This window comes from Dermacentor variabilis, chromosome 11, assembly GCF_050947875.1.
Source record: "Dermacentor variabilis isolate Ectoservices chromosome 11, ASM5094787v1, whole genome shotgun sequence".
Classification (NCBI taxonomy): Eukaryota; Metazoa; Arthropoda; class Arachnida; order Ixodida; family Ixodidae; genus Dermacentor; species Dermacentor variabilis.
The window spans coordinates 122,365,713-122,371,581 of record NC_134578.1 but is presented as its reverse complement, the minus strand read 5'-3'; the positions used below and the strand labels follow the sequence as shown (position 1 = coordinate 122,371,581).

Genomic DNA, 5,869 nt, shown 5'->3' with positions numbered 1-5,869 from the left:
TACATTGACACTTTCTCACTTAAAGTCCTTAATCGCTTGTTGCAATTTATTCCCAGTGTTGTTGAACAGAACAATGTCATCGGCGAACCGAAAGTTTCCGAGATATATTCGCTCTTGATCCTCACCGGGATTTCCCAGTCTAATAGCCTGAATATTTTCTTACTGAAAGTGCTACGGTTCTAGATAGTTATCACTTCGGAATGAAATAAAGAAGAATGTGTTACTATGCGAATTATGGAGAGTAACTAATTCAATTTCGTTGGTGATAAGGCTAAAGGCAAATTCTTGTACTTGTATCCCTCCTGTACTCCTTGGTTACGCAATGCCTCTTGATCTGGACTGAAATAAGTTTTTTTTTATTATATGAAAGCCATCTGGCGAGGTTGATTACACTCCCCAAATTTCAATATATTCCCAAGTTGCTGTCAAAGACGTTCACTGAATAGTGACACATACCCATTGGCACATACCCAAGTTGGCGTTCAAAAGGCACAATGAAGAGCGGCACCAACCCACCGTCACATAGCCACCGTCACTAGAGCAGTGGCACACCCCCAGTGGTACAAGCCCAGTGGCAATCACGGGAATGGATCACATTTTTAGACGGCACAATCTTCGGGATTCACCCGTATGTTTTTCTTAGCGTAGCTGCATAGCAATGTAGCAAGAGAGTTAAAGTAAACCGGTCAGACAATGGCGACATTGCTTTTAAGTATGAGCGCTTGAGGCGTTACTGCACAGAAATCCGCAGGAAAAGCAGACGCACCTGTGTTAAATAAGCTCCGAACGACAAGTGTTCATTGTGCGCGCTCAAACTATACTCCTGTATGCAAGGGCAATCGTTTATTGTATTGTCCAGGTGGCCACTCATACGATCATAAAATGCAACCGACAGGAGAAACGACACATTTGTCTGGAGAAATAGGTTAGCGTCATTTCGGCCAAGTCCGCCCATAGTTGCAGCAAACTTGCTTCCTCTTTCTCTCGCCATCGGAAAAGGTTTTCTCGCCGTGTAGATCTAAATATATCTAACCTATATAAACCATCGTCACAAAGCTACGAGACGGAGGCGTCGGTGGTATAGTGGTTAGCATAGCTGCCTTCCAAGCAGTTGACCCGGGTTCGATTCCCGGCCGACGCAGCGTTTGTTTCCTTTAATCTCATTTTTATTTTATTTTTGTGGATACTCACCAGTAGTGCTAAACAGCGATCGCCCGGGCTAACTTTAGGCACTGTTTTAAGAATGCTGGCGTTGCTCTATAAATCTTGTCGAATACAACTAAAATAATGAGTGCCATAAGAACAACCAAACGATGGGAGGGACGAAAAAAAAATAAGAAGCCTTGTTTTAATAAACGACATGAATGCAGCTTTTTGCGCAGAAGACGAGGACGAAGGAGAGGCTGAGAAGAAGAGGCTTTCGAGATACAGCGGTCCGGGCGGCCGCACGCGCCCGCACGGAGCAGAAAGCGCAGTGTCACGCAAGGTGGGCTTTGCGGCGACGAGGGCCACGCGATGGCACCGGAGTAGGGCACGTCTTACGTTCAAAGATGACGTCACGGGCACCATGTATGAAAACAAAGCGCAGCATCCGCGGAGGCCTGTCAGCTGCGGCTGCTGTGAAGGCGCTGCCTCTCGCCATCTCGCGATTACCGAAGCAGTCGCGTCAAACTCCTCTCTGTTTGCAATGTGCAGCACGTGGCAGATTGTCAGTGGCAGCCAATATACGGCGAAATGAAAACATCCAAAGCTGCACTCAAATTTCGCATAATAAGGTATCGTAATCTTCGGTTTATTTTCTGGTTATCATGTTTTCGAATGAGCTGACTCCTTTACAGTTTTCTTAAATTCAAGGCTGATGTGTTAAATCTCATTTGAAATTTCAGGCTATCAAGCGTATAGTAGCTTAGTGTAAAATGAAAATTAAAAGAAGGAAGGGGAACGCTAACTTTCGATTGTGCTGAAATGTTAATGGCGTTTCCGACACCGTTTCTTAGCGCTCCCGTTGCCCCGTTCCCAATTTATTTTATGGTGTTAAGGACTTCGAGATAGCGCCACCAAACTACGCAACCTTACGTAAAGATAAGCAAACGCGAGGAGGAAGCGTAGATATCCTAATAAATAAACACATTTCTTCACGTTCCTTCCTCACGTTGAAGCATTTGATGCTACCTTCTACAAATTACATTTTTCTGCCTGCCGTGTCGTTGTCGGCTGCGTATGTCGAAGTCCTTCATCAAACATCGATGTGTTGACATCCTTGCAAACGTAGGGGTGCCGTTACTGCATTGGAAATAGACTAATACTGGTAGGCGATTTTAATCTCCCATATATCAACTGCTATACGATGTAACTTCAATCCGCTTCTTCTCTCGTAATCCTTGATATTATGTTAACTCTAAAGCTTTATCAAATTGTAAAGGAACCTACTAGTGTACAAGGTAGGTCCTCGAAAATAGCTCACCTAGTGTTCTTGACCGATCATTTACCTCCAGATAAAGTCTATGTTTGTGTATCGGATGGTATATCAAACTACTACGTAGTGTTTTGTTCGATTCTAGCTCATGACTGTATAGCAGCTTTCAAACCACTTGTTACTTATCCCGATTTTAAGAATGATTCTAGCGTGTCGCTCACCTTTTCTGTGAATTTAGTTTTTTTGAGCAGCTTGTTAAGAAACCTGTTTAAGACAATGAATTGCTCTGGCAGAGATTTAAAAACACCCTATTCTTTTTTATTCGAAGTTACATCCTTATTAGGAGAAAGCACTTGATTCAGTCGAAACCTCAGCAGTCGTGCAGGCATTACGGAATCAAGGTGTAGACGAGCCGTATGTAAAAATACTGAAAAATATCTGTAGCGGTTCCATAGCTACGGTAGTCGTCCATAAAGAAAGCAACAAAATCCCAACAAAGAAGGGCATCAGACAGGGAGATACAATATCTCCAATGCTATTCACAGCGTGTTTACAGGAGGTACTCAGAGACCTGGATTGGCAAGATTGGGAATAAGAGTTAATGGAGAATACCTTAGTAACTTCCGATTCGCTGATGATATCGCCTTGCTTAGTAACTCAGGCGACCAATTGCTATGCATGCTCAATGACCTGGGCAGGCAAAGCAGAAGGGTGGGTCTAAAAATTATTCTGCAGAAAACTAAAGTAATGTTCAGCAGTCTCGTAAGAAAACAGCAGTTAACGATAGGTAGCGAGGCACTGGAAGTGGTAAGGGAATACATCTACTTAGGACAGGTAGTGACCGCGGATCCGGACCATGAGACTGAAATGATCAGAAGAATAAGAATGGGTTCAGGTGCGTTTGGCAGGCATTCTCACATCACGAACAGCAGGTTGCCATTAGCCCCCAAGAGAAAAGTGTATAACAGCTGTGTCTTACCAATACTCACCTGCGGGGCAGAAACCTGGAGGCTTACGAAAATGGTTCTGCTTAAATTGAGGACGACGCAGCGAGCTATGGAAAGAAGAATGATGGGTGTAACGTTAAGGGGGATAAGAAGAGAGTAGATTGGGTGAGGGAACAAACGCGATATAATGACATCTTAGTTGAAATCAAGAAAAAGAAATGGGGGGGGGGGGGCATGGGCAGGACATGTATTGAGGAAGGAAGATAACCGATGGGCATTAAGGGTTACGGACTGGAATCCAAGAGAATGGAAGCGTAGTAGGAGACGGCAGAAAGTTAGGTGGGCGGATGAGATTAACAAGTTTGCAGGGACAACATGGCCACAGTTAGCACATGACCGGGGTAGTTGAAGTATGGGTGAGGCCTTTGCCCTGCAGTGTGCGTAGCCAGGCTTATGATGATGATGACATCCTTATTAAAAGAACCTACAGAAAAGCACAACCCTTGGATAAACCGCGAAATTATACACGCTAAACGCAACGTAAGGCGACTCAGGAGATTGTTAAAAATGAACCTAACTTCCAAACTCGCCTCTCCCTTACTTCACCAATCACTTCTACGATATCGAAAATAATGGCCGTAAAATAATTCTATCTCCCTTATAGGGTAACTAATTTGCTTAAAAATTCCCCACGAAAATTCTGGAATTATCTTATGCCTAAAAGCCAAAATGACAATATTATGTCTCGAGAAGAAACTAAAGAAGGAGCAAAGCTAATGAGCAACTATATAAATCTATTTTCACCAATGACGACATGATCCCATGCCATGTTAGCTCCATAGTTCGGATAGAATAGATACGATCTCCCTAAATGCAGCAGGGATGCTTAATTTATTGTTAAAACTAGACTGCGAAAGGAAAGCTGGACCTGACAATATAGTGAGTCAAGAACTTTAGCGATGTCCTGAGGAGGTTTAAGCCGCTGGAGATCGCACGCGGGGAGCTCCTTGGGCCGAAACAGTAGGCGACGCCCAAGTCGGGACGGGAACTTTGTGACGCTCCGCCAGTTCTTGGGCCCTCTGGACGGCCTTGAGTTGGAGTTTGAGGTCTGGGCTTTTGAGGGCTTCTTCCCATTCGGGCTCACTGGAGAGAGGGCCCTCTGGTAACGCGGTACATTGGCAAAGCATGTGCGAGAGTGAGCAATAAAGTTCTGGGCAGTCTGTGCAATTTGCCGGGATTTCTGAGTTGTAGTGGCTTAGTAGGCCTCGTGACGGATACGAGTCCGTTTGCAGCATTCGAAACGCGGCCGCCTGCTCGCGTTCGAGTTTGGCGTGCGGGAGCGGGTATTTCATTCTGCCTTTTCGATAGTGTGAGGCGATTTCTTGGTAAGTGAGTAGCGGGTCATTAAACTGAACGTCCAGCCCCTCGGAGGCCGTGGGACCGTCGCGGCGGGCAAGTTCTCGCGCACGGTATTGGGCCGTTTCAATGAGGTTCGGTTTTTGCGGGTGAATGTATTTCCCCATATGAGCGGGGAACCAGGAGAGGCATCGTTTGCACTCTTTTGAGCTCGCTAGTAGTATATGCTCTACCTCTTTCGATACGTTACCGATTTCGGTAACCGCTTTCGGTAAGCCCGAATTGCAGCACGCGAATCCGTGAGGACATGGGTAAATGTGGGGCCTGCCATGGCGATGGCTACGGCTATATGTTCTGCTTTAGCGCTGGTGGTCGATTTAACCGATGCGGATGATCGTAACGTTCCGTTGCCGTTCACAACTGCTATCGCGAAAGGTGATGTATTGCCGCACTGGGCCGCGTCCACAAATGCGGTGGCTTCACGATCCGCGTCGGTGCGGTCGAGAATCGCGCGGGTGCGGGCCCGGCGCCTACCCACGTTGTATAGTTTTGTGGACGTTTGTGGGAAACTGTGAGACTCTGTAGTTGTCTCTAATTTCACTCGGTAGGGTAACCGCGTGCTCGAGATATGGAGATGGGCAGACACTAGCTTCGCTTAGAATTAGTGTACCGGCTTTGGATGAGGATAGGCGGAGTATTTGCGCCATAGTCTGAGCCTCGGTCACTTCGTCGATGTTGTTGCGCATGCCTAGCCGCTCAACCTTTGCTGTACTTGCTCTTTGCGGAATGCCCAAGACCTGTTTGATGCTCTTGCGCATGAGTGTGTTTAGTTTCGTATTTTCTATTTTCGTCCAATTGTGGGCAGAGGAGACGTAATTAATGTGGCTCATAAGGTACGCGTGGTATACGCGCAGAGGGTTACCTTCGCAGAGACCCTTGCTGCGCCCTGAGACTCGGTGGATGAGTCTGATCATGTTTTCGGTTTAGCGGTTAAGTGTTTGATCGTGTTTCCGCGGCATCTGGTGGCTTCGATTAGCAGCCCAAGAATGCGTATGTGGTTGACTCGCGGAATCTGTTGTCCGTCTCTTGTGTGTAGTGCGATCGGAAGTTCGTCTAGAGGAGCTACGTAGCGGACTCCTTGCTAAGACTT

General features: G+C 46.3%; 1 non-coding gene across 1 annotated transcript; it reads left to right on the top strand.

Annotated features, from left to right (window-relative positions):
- Positions 1–1,069: 1,069 nt before the first annotated feature.
- Positions 1,070–1,141, top strand: TRNAG-UCC (transfer RNA glycine (anticodon UCC)). Its single transcript has one exon. It is a non-coding gene; the product is annotated as a tRNA-Gly (tRNA).
- Positions 1,142–5,869: the final 4,728 nt, after the last annotated feature.